Source organism: Pelodiscus sinensis, chromosome 4, assembly GCF_052426305.1.
Source record: "Pelodiscus sinensis isolate ZL-2025 chromosome 4, ASM5242630v1, whole genome shotgun sequence".
NCBI classification, from domain to species: domain Eukaryota; kingdom Metazoa; phylum Chordata; order Testudines; family Trionychidae; genus Pelodiscus; species Pelodiscus sinensis.
In genome coordinates this window covers 100794578-100807115 of record NC_143055.1, presented here as the reverse complement: position 1 = coordinate 100807115, position 12538 = coordinate 100794578, and positions in this window count along the sequence as shown.

The window sequence follows — 12538 nt, the reverse complement described above, 5'->3', positions numbered from 1 at the left end:
TTCCCTTTTTTATGGACATGATATATTCCCTTTTCCAGTGTTCTGGAATATCTCTTGTATTCCAAGATTTTTCAAAGATGATTCAAATGTCTCTTCAGTCAGCTCCTTAAGCATTCTAGGATGCATTTCATTAAGTCGTGGTGATTTGAAGACATCTAACTTGTCTATGTAATTTTTGACTTGTTTTTCCCCTATTTTAGCTTCTGATCCTACCTCATTTTCTCTTGCTTTCACTATGTTAGGTGACTAATCACCACCAACTTTCTTGTGAAAACTGAAACATAGTAGTCACTGTGCACTTCGGCCATTTCCGCATTTTCTGTTATTATTTTCCCATTTTCTTTGAGTAACAACCCTGCCCTGTCCTTAGTCTTCCTCTTTCTTCTTGTAGAATGTTTTCTTGTTGCTCTTTATGCCCTGGTCTACACTGGGGAGTTATTTCAAAATAACTCACCTTATTTCAAAATAACAAGCGGAACATCAACACTACCAAACCCGTTATTTCAAAATAAGGGGCTGGTTATTTCAAAATAACAACTCCTGCTTTTCTTAGGGAATAAGCTTATTTCCAAATACTTATTTTGGGAGATATTATTTCAAAATAAGTTATTTCAAAATAATTTCCTAGTGTAGACATGCCCTATGTCTCTAGTTAGTCTAATCTCAAGTTGTGCCTCGGTCTTTCTAATTTTGCCCTAACATTCTTGTATTATTTATTTATATTCATCCTTTGTAATTTGACCTTTTTTCCATTTTTTGTAGGACTCTTTTTTGATTTTTAGATCATTGAAGATCTTCAGGTTAAGCCTGGTAGGTATCTTGCCATACATCCTGTCTTTCATACCTAGCTGAATAGTTTTCCCTTGCACCCTTAATAATGAAAAACTGGCAGCTATCTTCAGTTGTTTTTCCTCTTAGACTTGCTTCCCATGAGATCTTACCTACTCAGAGTTTGCTAAAATCTGCCTTCTTGAAATCCATTGTCTTTATTGTGCTCTTCTCCCTCCTACCATTCCTTAAAATCGTGAACTCTACCATTTCATGATCACTTTCATCCAAGATGTCTTCCTCTTTTACATTCTCAACCAGTTCCACCCTATTTCTCAAAATCATATAGGCTGTGTCTACACTGGGCCACTTATTCCGGAAAATCAGCCGCTTTTCCGGAATAAGCTGCGAGCTGTCTACACTGGCCCTTGAATTTCCGGAAAAGCAATGATGCTCTACTGTACAAAATCAGCCGCTATTCCGGAAAAACTATTCTGCTCCCGCTCGGGCATAAGTCCTTATTCCGGAACACTGTTCCGGAAAAGGGCCAGTGTAGACAGCCCAGTAGTCTTTTCCGGAAAAAAGCCCTGATCGCGAAAATGGCGATCGGGGCTCTTTTCCGGAAAAGCGCGTCTACATTGGCCACAGACGCTTTTCCGGAAAAAGGGCTTTTCCGGAAAAGCAGCCTGCCAATGTAGATGCTCCTTTTCTGGAAAAACTGAAAACGGAATAGTATTCCGTTTTAAGCATTTCCGGAAATTCATGCCAGTGTAGACACAGCCATATTGAATAGCCTCTCCCCTGGTAGTTTTCTCCACCTTCCAAAATAAAAAAATTGTCTCCAATACAATACACCCAATATATAAGAGCTGCCATAGGGCCTATATTTGTGGTGTTCTGTGGTGTCTGTATACCCGCGTAGCACTAATGGCCATAAATAGCCATTCACTGTTGCTCCGAGGACTAGTGGTCTTTCAGCACTAGAACATGCTGTATTTTCTCCCCTCACACTTTACCTACTCAATTCAAGAAATTTTATACAGTAAAATCTGGTCTTGATTTTCTCACAGGTAAAAATTATACCAGCTTTATTAATCTTAAAAGATTTTCTAGTGTGGCTCTTATAAAAGTTGCTTTTTGTTTGTTTCACCCCCAAGGACAGGCCTTTCTTGTTATGCCAGTAGTCCCATGGTTGAAGTGTTGCATATGCTTTTTTGTCATCTAAAAGGTTGCCTGTGCAATTTTTGGACACCAGTGTTTTTGAATGTGAAACCAGTTTTCGAGGATACTATTGAAATATCTGCCCCACAGCATGGCTCATTACATTATATTTTGTAGCACAGAGTCCTAACTAGTTGAATTTGGGGCTTCTGGGTGAGGCTTCCGATACAATAACTTTTGCTCTGATCTGTATCAATTTTAAAGTGTAGAAAATAGACTACATAACATTTTAACTTTGAAGTTTGATCTGTATTGCTAGGCACTGACCTCTAATTGAGGTTGGTGGAAAGAAATGATTAACTAGCACAGCCATCTAATCATGCCATCGCTGATAGTCAAGAACATATCATAAAGCTGTACTATGGAAATGGAATGACATTCCAAAGATCAGGGGGACATGCACATGTTTACAATAGCTGACATTCTGCTATCCCACTGTTGGGCATGCAGCATCTCTTTCCTTATCTTATCTGCACAGGTGGCAGGTATCTTAGGCAGGGGAAGGCAATGCCATCTATGCTCTATTGGAATCTCCTATGCTTCTTTCTCCAGCCTACTCTTGCATAGAAGATTCCACCAATCTCAGAGACTGAGGCAGGCAGGCTGGGGAACTGCACTGTGCCTCCAGTCCTCCCAGCACTAGGACAGCTGTCCCGGCTAGAGGGAGGGAGGCCTTTCTGTAGGAGTCCAACAGGCATGGCATGGGGAGGCTGAGGCCGTGCGTCTCGGCTCTCATTTCCCCAAGTTGTAGGGTCACCCACCACCCTTGCTTGTCAGTCCTAAAATATGCTACCATTGTTGAATGCAATCTAATCAGAGAAAGTATAATCTGCAATGCTACTTTTCCAACAAGTGGATCTAAGAACCTATGACTATAAGAATCATTTGGATAAATTGTTCAATGGCTGTGGGATTTGCTTGTGGGTTAAACATTTCTGTTGAACTGGTTGGTTCTTCTCAGTGTTATTCTCTTTTTCAGTAGACTTTACATTTTTGTCTACATTGCCCCTTTATTTCTATGTGAAATTGGCTATTCTTACCTAGATAGCCACTACCCTAATATCCATGGTTTGTTTGGAAGGCTCTTGGTTACTTCTTGTCCAACCACTATTTTGCTTTATGAATCACAGTTGCTAAGATGTGTGCTGTAAGAACACATGCAGATTTAAGAGGTAGACATAAGTTGGGTCACTGTTACCACAGTGAGGATAAGCTGTGAAATAATGCTTTGGCCCACCAACATCCCTGTCACTACCTTAGTCAATCCTTTGCAAGGAAAGGACTGATTGGTCAAAAAAGACAGTTACCTGTTGTATAATGGGTGTTCTTTGAGATGTGTTGCTCATGTCCATTCCAGATTGGGGTGTGTGTGTGTGTGTGCTCGGCAGTATCCGTAGGGGCGCAGTTCTGGAAAGTTGGAAAGTTCTGGAAAGTCTGCTGGAGTGGTGCCCCCATGGCTCAATTCTAATGCTTCTGAGGGTGCTGAGAGAGTTGGCTGATGTGATTGCAGAGCCATTATCATTGAAAACTCATGGTGATCATGGAAGATCCTGGACAATTAGAAAAAGTCAAATGTAGTACCCATCAGTGTTCCCTCAAATTTTTTCCATCATGAGCAGAATAAATTTTATGATGTGCACCAACGCATGTGCAGATATGCACCACCAGTAAAACACATGCTACTATCTGTGGGTGCTCTGCTAATTAGCTGGGCAGCATTTTAATGTCTCCTCAGTGGTTGTCCATGTACTTAGTTTACAGGGAACACAGGTCTGCCCATCTTTTAAAAAGGGAAGAAAGAGAATCTATGGAACTACAGACCAGTTAGCCTTACCTCAGGCCCTGGAAAAATTATGGAGCAGATCCTCTGTCAGAAATTCATTTTGAAACACCTGGAAGAGAGGAAAGTGATCAGGAACAGTCAACAATGACTCACCTGATTGCCTTCTATGATGATATAACTGGCTCTGAGGATATGGGCAAAGTGGTGGACATGGTATAACTTGACTTTAGCAAAGTTTTTGATATAATTTCTCATAGTATTCTTGCCGGCAAGTTAAAGAAGTATGGCTTGGATGAATGGACCACAATGTGGATAGAAAGCTGGTTGGATGATCGGGTTCAGCAGGTGGTGATCAACAGCTCAATGTCTAGTTGGCAGCCAAGTATTAAGCAGAGTGCCCCAGGGGTTGATCCTAGGGCCAGTTTTGTTCAATATTTTAATTACTGTAATGATCTGGATGAGGGGATGGATTGCATCCTTAGCAAGTTTGCAGATGACACTAAGATGGGGAGATGTGAATACGCTGAAGGACAGGGATAGAGTACAGCGTGAACAGGACAAATTGGAGGATTGGGCCAAAAGAAATCTGATGATGTTCAAGAAGGACAAGTGCAGACTCCTGCACTTCGGATGGAAAAATTGCACTTAGGATGAAAGAATCCCATGCACTCTGCAATCTGGGGACCTACTGGTTAAGCATGAGACCTGCAAAAAAGGACTGGGGATTACAGTGGACAAGAAGTTGGATATGAGTCAACAGTGTGCCCTTCCTTACAAGAATGGGCTGCATTAGTAGAAGTATTGCCAGCAGATCGAGGGAACTGATTATTCCCTTTTACTCAGCACCGGTGAGGTCACATCTGGAGTATTGTGTCCAATATTGCCCCTATAGAAAGGATGTGGACAAATTGGAGCGAGTCCAGTGGAGGGCAATGAAAATGATTAGGGGGCTGAGACATATGCCTTCTGGGGAGATGTTGAAGAAAGTGGTCTTATAGCAGCCTTCAACTACCAGAAGGGGAATTACAAAGAGGATCGATCCAGGCTATTCTCAGTGGTGGCAGCTGACAGAACAAGGAGCAGTGGTCTCAAGTTGCAGGAGGGGAGGACTAGGTTGGATATAAGGAAAAACTATTTCACTGGGGTGGGAGGTGATGCACTGGAATGGATTGCCTAATCTCCCATCCTTAGAGTTTTTTATGGGCAGGTTTGACAAAGCCCTGACTCCTGGCTAGAATGATATAATTGGGGTTGGTCCTGCTTTGAAAAGGGAGTTGGACTGGATGACTTCCTGAGGTCTCATCCAACCCTAATCTTCTATGAGCACCACCGGGGGAATGGTTACTGTCTTTTTCAGCTGATCCCTGGACTTGGAATATATTAAAACCAGCCATTGTTGAAGAAGTCATATATGAAATCTAATGCTGGACCATGTATGTGCATGTCACCCCATACCCCGACAGGCCCAAGTACACCGTGGCCATGATGCCCAATAGTGGTTTAGTGGTTTGACCTCTTTCATCCACACAGACTTGGGGGATTATCTCCTGCGAGGATTCAGGCACTTGAGGGGGATGAGCTGCTGAGGCCTCCAGCCTATCTGAAACTCCCAATGCTAAGCAGACAATTTGGGAGGGCCAAGTGAATCCCATAGCATCCAGGGATACCACAGGGATGGCCAGTGGGCTTGGGGCCACTGTGCAGTTGTTGGTGCCATCGATGTAGACAGTGCTGAGTCCCTGGGAGGCTGAGCCACTGAGAAAGAGCCTTACTCCATACTGGAACTATATCCAGAATGGTTGGCACCCAGTGACCAGGATATGCTGGAGCGTCAATTTTTCATGCAGCGATGCCCTCAGGAGAAGAGGTTGGAACAGGACACATGCCTCTTTAGGGACCTCTGTCACCAGTGGCACTTGGCAGATCTTCAGTGGGAACTTGGCAATCCATGTCTTGTGCTCCGAGAGTGGTATTGGGACAAGGATTGAATCTGGGAGGTATTGCAGGCCAATTTTCAGAGGGACTGTTTGGCATGTGATTATGCCCATTTCAGGGACCAGCAGAGCATCCCAAGGTTCCTGTCCTCCCACCAATCTTGGGAACTGTAATGTCAACCTGGTGATTAATGAAGTTAGTCCTGAGAGCCATAAACTTCCAAGAGTCTGTGCCAGATAACCAGCGAAACGCATCTCAGCTTCTGCTAGGGCCCAAGATCCAGTGGCTCCAAGGGGCTCTTCTGTGACTATCTAATCAAGTCTGAGGCATGTTGACTTCTTGTGGGTGATTTGTCCTTTGACATCCCCACAAAGGGAATCATGCTGCCAGAGTGAGGGAGGATGGAAGGATCCCAAGGGAGGCTTATCCTGAGGTCTAATCACCTACGGGACTGGTGTGGACAGCACTGAGAGTGACAGGATCTCCTGCACAGCCTGGAGAGCTTCACCTGTCGACAGCACTTGATGCTGTTAGAGGGCCTCCTTTGTATCTGGGCTTTCAGGCTCACACCAATGGGATCGGCTGCGCCACTCAGCATGAGCTCAGCCCAACTTCCTGAATGGGGAGATAAGCTGCCCAAAATGGGTCTTAGCTTGCCTCTGGCCCTGTTGGTCCCCTCATGGGCAGTGGGAGACTGACCCCTAACAGCCTTACTGGTTTTCCTGGCCAGAACTGCAGATGGGCATCAGTGCCAGCTCAAGGAAGGCACTAGTGGGGCACTGCTTACTGACATCATGGTGCTGAGTGACAAATTGGACCTGTGCTCTGGTGCCAGGGCGAGCTCTGACTCCATCAGTAGTGCTCTAAGCAGATCCGTCCCATCCATGGGATGGTTTGGTGTAGCTGCCCAAGGCCCTGGCGGGGGGTGGGTGCATGGTTGCCGTCTCAACCATCCTATGGACGGGATGGACTTGTGGCAGCAGCAGGAGTCACCTCTGGGTGCGCCGCTTCTTGCCACTGAGGAGAAGCTGGGCACAGCAGGACAGGAGAGGATGGCGGTGGAGCAGAGCAGACTGCCAGGCTACTTCAGCTCCCGCTGCCATGGAGAATGCGGGGGGGACTCCTGCTGCCACCTGGCCCCTGGTAATCCCCCTGGCTCACATTGCTTGGGTGAGAGGGGCCAGGGGACAGAGCAGGGTGGAGTTTGGGGGAAGGGGTGCTGGGGTGCTGGCGGGTTGATCCAGTAGCGCCAAGGAGCGGCGTTGCGGGACCAACCCAGCAGCGCCCCAGCGTCCCCAAGTCAGCCGCTGCTGAAATTGACCAAGAGCTGACTCCAGGAAGCCTGAGGCAGAGCAGCTCTGCCTCGGGCTTCCTGGAATCAGCCGCTGGTCAATTTCAGCAGCGGCTGAATCAAGATGCCTGGGGTGCTGCTGGGTTGGTCCCGCAGCCCCCAGGGGCAGCGCTTGGGGACCTACCCGGCAGTGCCCCAGCTGCTCTGCCTCCGGCTTCCCCGATTCAGCCGCTGGTCAGTTTTAGCAGCGGCTGAATAGGAGAAGCTGGGGGCAGAGCAGCTCCAATGGTCCGGCTGCGGAGCACTTCCGGGTTCCTGATGGTGCTGGACCATCAGGAGTGCCAGACCATCAGATGCCGGACCATTGGAGTTTTACTGTAGTTCCAAAAGTTGAAAGTGAAATTCTGAAAAAAAAAAAAAAATCTAAACATCTCAGAAAGTTAGAAACCTTGGGACACCAGATTGAGCCAGGAGCCAACACTCTTAAATTTAGCAGATTTAAACAGGTTTCTCCTGTACAACTTTATATAGTAGTAGGAGCTTAATATGTACATTATCCCTACGAAGTAAACTGGTGTTCCGACAGGACAAGTTTATCTCTTTTTCCGTTCCCATCAGATATTCTATATTTTTCTGTGCCTAGCTGTAGTATTAAAATCTTACATTTATTTTTAAATGCTAATAAAATTTAACAGCCAAATATTCCATATGTAGGGCATTGTACTTGGATATTTGTTGGAATTCAATTAAAAAAATTCAAGGTTGCACATTACCGGTTATAGATAAAAGAAGGAATATCCATCTATTACTCATAATAAACTCTCGATAATGCATTTAAGGATTAAGATTTCATGGGAGCAGTTAGTGATTAGATTAGTCGTATGTAACATGAGATTTTTAAAGAAGATAACTTGTCATCATTCAAACCTGTTTGGAATACACACAAGTAATTTGTTTATTGAAAAAACAACAACCCAGAACAGACTAAACTGAAGACCCTGACATCCTTTCCTTTTTTCTCCCCATCAGCAATAAACTTTCATAAGGATTGTAAAACTGGGCCCCTTACTGGATCAGGCAGAAACAAACTTGCATTTCAAGAACTAGAAGTAATTCTTTGTTGATAAGAGGAATGTGTTTGATGACTGTACAGGTCGTTTGCACTGATAATGTATGGCCTATTTTCTCCTTGTTATCAAGAAGAATTTCCACAGTTTTCAGGCTGTGGTCCCATAGAATGATTCAGTAAATTATCTTCTACACAGCTATTATTCTTGCACACGGCTTAAAATAGGTGTGTGTATCCTTTCTTGCTGTTTTCAGTGCCCTTCTGCAGGGATGGAGACTCTGGGGTCCAGCCTGGAAAGGCCATAAGTGCCCTCTGGGGGAAAAAAAGCCTCCACATACTGCAGCTCCATTTTTTTCCCTCCTCTGTTATGGCCTTCCACCATAAGCACTTGGCTTCTTCCTTGCTTTGGAGATGCTTAACCCCTGCTCCTGCCCAGGCCTCACCTCCACTTCTGTGCTGGCCCCCACCATTTCCCACCCGACTCCATCCCTTCCCAGCCAGTTCTGCCCATTCCTGAGCACATTCCATCCACACCCCTTTCCCTCCCTCCAATGCCTCTGGCATGCCACGGAACAGCTAATCACAGCAGGCAGCAGGCGCTGGGAGGAGTTGATTGACAGCAGCAGGCTGCCCGTGGGTACTAAGCATCTGCCGATTTTTTTTCTGAGTGTTCCAGCCCTGGCCCACCACAATCCACCACTATCTATTGCACCCACCTTTTATGAGGGGGACTCACCTGCAGTCTTTTACCCTCCCCTTATATCAGAGTAATCTTGTGTCCACATTCCCCTCCCTCACCTTGTAACATGGTGCACCACTCACTGCTAGAGCAACTCTCCTCCCAACTGTTCTGTGGATTAGCTTCCCACAATTGCATGACATCTCTCCGCCTCTCTCCAGGGGAACTGACAGCCCCCAGGATCCTGGCAACTTGGGGAGCTGGCTCTGTGCTCCCAGAAGGAGCAGGGCCACTGCTGGAACGGGTGGAGACCCAGGTAGCCATCCCTTAGCACTGCCCAGACCACAGTGTCCACCGTCCAGGAAAATACTTCCTGGAGTGCATGGCAGTTTCCTGAGAGGTGCCTGGAGTGTGCCATGTGGTGCTCTGACACCGATTTAAAGGGCGTGAGGACCTTTTAAATCATGAGGCCCAGGGCAATTGTCCCCATTGTCCTCCCCACCTGTTGGCACACTTGCCTCTCAGGGTTTACAGCCCCTATCTTGCACCATGAACTCCTGCTTCCTTTATATGAGTTGGCCCTCTAGCCAGGTCATTCAGCAGCTTCCCCTACCTACCAGTGTACTGAAGTCCCCTCTTAATAATGACCAGCTGACACCACTTTCCCAGTGCCTGGCAGGGGAACCCAGGCCTGCCATTGTGTCCACATTCTCTAAGCATCTGCTAGTCAGCAGCTAAATTCTGTTTCCTCTTAAGCTTTTCCTCTGTACCCTTTTCTTACCTTCTGGGTCTCCCAGAGGTGCCAGCCTTATATTTCCATCATCCCAGAGAGGCTATCGCCTATTTCCCAGTAACCAGTAGAGGCAGAAGCTCCCCCCCCAAAAGGGGGAAGGCCACCAGCACTCAAACTGTGTCCCCACCTTCCCAGGATACCCCTTCTTTACCCCTTACATGCAAAGGTATGTTTCTGTGGAGCTTTCTCTGGAACTTGTCAACACTGCTGTTGAATGGACTGTTAGGCTGTGTCTAGACTGGCCAGTTTTTCTGGAAAATCGGCCGCTTTTCCGGAAAAACTTGCCAGCTGTCTATACTCGCCTCTTGAATTTCCGCAAAAGCACTGACTTCCTACTGTAAGAAATCAGTGCTTTTTGCGGAAATACTATGCTGCTCCCGTTCGGGCAAAAGTCCCTTTTGCGCAAAATTTTTGCACAAAAGGGCCAGTGTAGACAGCTGAGATTTGTTTTGCGCAAAAGCGCATCTAGATTGGTCACAGACGCTTTTCTGCAAAAAGTGCTTTTGCGGAAAAGCGTCCATGCCAATCTAGATGCTCTGTTCCGAAAATGCTTTTAATAGAAAACTTTTCCGTTAAAAGCATTTCTGGAAAATCATGCCAATCTAGACGTAGCCTTAGTGCAGTGGTCCCCAACCTTTCAAGGTTGTCGGGCGCCAGGGGGCGGGGACACTTGCGCCCCGGGGGTGGCCCCCCCCCATAGCCGTGCGCCCGGGGCCGGCGCTCCCCCCGCCATGCGCCTGGGGCCGGCGCTCCCCCCGCCATGCGCCCGGTGCCAGGCCAGCCCCGAGCACCTGGCGGGCGCATGGAAATGCCCCCGCGGGCGCCATGGCGCCCGCGGGCACCGTATTGGGGACCACGGCCTTAGTGTATTATGATATGCTCCTTCAGTCTTCTGCCTCATAGAGGCCAGCCTGCACAGTTCAACCTATCAAACTGTAGGAGTAGCAGTAGAGACCACAGCACACGCTGGGTATTTCATTTAGTTTCACACTGTACAAATTGTAATTGGGAGTTATGGAAAGGAAACTCTCTTCTATCCCTTATATCAGTGTTTCTCAACTTTTTTTATAAAGAACCCCCCTTTCAAAAAAAATTACAAGTAACCCCTTTAAAAAAAAAATTATAAGTACACCCAGTACCTACAGTTTTCAGACACACACAATTTTTTTTTACCATTGCAACACATTTGTTTAAACAACTTAATCGTAGCTGGGCGGTCGATGAAATTTTTGGGTGTAAAAAGTACAAAAGTAATAAATCACTGTAAAACTTAAAACAAGAATTTAGTTTCCTCCAAATTTCAGTTGTGTTGATGTATCCCCCCAGACTTCTCTCGAGTACCCCTACGGGTACTCGTACTACTGGTTGAGAAACACTGCCCTATATAACCAGAGCCATCTGGTGGCTGTCAGGTGTATGTAACACCAGTACTGACTCAAACAAAAATACTGGAGCTGTTTGGAACATGGAATTTTTATCCCACAGGAAATTTTGAAATTAAAGTCCGTTCCAAAATAGAACTGAAGTTTGAAATATTAAAACATCTCAACAAAAACATTCTGAAAACTTTTGAATCAGAAATGTTGACATGAAAAACTTTGACATCATTAACTGAAACAAAACAAAGAAAAAACAGTTTCTTGCCATTTCAACCAGAAAGGACATTGTCTTAACAACTTGATTACAGGCAGTCCCCGGGTTACGTACAAGATAGGGACTGTAGGTTTGTTCTTAAGTTGAATCTGTATGTAAGTCGGAACTGGAGTCCAGATTCAGCCGCTGCTGAAACTGATCAGTTTCAACAGCGGCTGAATCTGGACGCCAGTTCTGACTTACATACAGATTCAACTTAAGAACCCCAGGCATCCCCAAGTCAGCTGCTGCTGAAACTGATCAGCGGCTGATTCCAGGAAGCCCGGGGCAGGGGCTTCCTGTAGTCAGCCACTGGTCAGTTTCAGCAGCGGCTGACTTGGGGACGCCTGGGGGAGAGCAGCTGGGGTGCTGCTGGGTTGGTCCAGTAGCGCCCAGAGCGGCGCTACGGGACCAACCGGCAGCGCCCCAGCTGCTGTACCACAGGCGTCCGGAGCAAAGCCGTGGAGCACGGGGGCAGCGGGACAGCCCAGACGCACCGTGGCTGTCCTGCTGCCCTCGGGCTCCGTGGCTTTGCTCTGCTTTGCTTCCCATCCCCCTGGTCTGCAGACCAGGGGGACGGGGAGCAAAGCGGTGGAACACGCTGGCAGCGGACAGCCCCTTCCGCTGCCCGCTGCCCGCGTGTTCCGCCACTTTGCTTCCTCTCCCTGGTCTGCTGGAGACCAGGGAGAGGGAGGGCCCCGTTCGTAACTGCGGATCCGACATAAGTCGGATCCGCGTAACTCGGGGACTGCCTGTACCTGCATCCTGCTTCAAAGACCTTTTCAGACCACACTTGAAAGAGAATCCTCTGAACTGTCATTCATGCTTAAATTCGACACTTTACACACTTAGGTTTAAACAAAGACATTAATTATCTTACCCATTACAAAGATAGATTCCCCAATTATCACCTCTGATATCATTAGCTCACAGACATTTACCTTCCCCCCATCCCCCTTCTGTTCTGAAATTGATTTGTCCTTTTCACGTGTTCATTTTTTTTAATTGTATCCTTTGGTATATATGGTTGTGACAATTTTCTTCCACTATTTGATCTGAGGAAGTGGGTCTGGCCCACGAAAGCTCATCACCTAATAAACCATCTTGTTAGTCTTTAAAAGTGCTACATAGTCCTGTTTTTTGTTCCTGAACAAAAATGGTCATTCTATATCCACTTTTTGACCTAAAATGACAGTTTCCTTATCTTACCCATTACAAAGATAGCTTCCCCAATTATCACCTCTAATACCATTAGCTCACAGACATTTACCTTTCCCCACCTCTAATATCATTAACTCACAGACATTTACTTTCCTTTCCCCCTCCTTCATCCCCCTTCTATTCTGAAATGTGATTTGTCCTTTTCA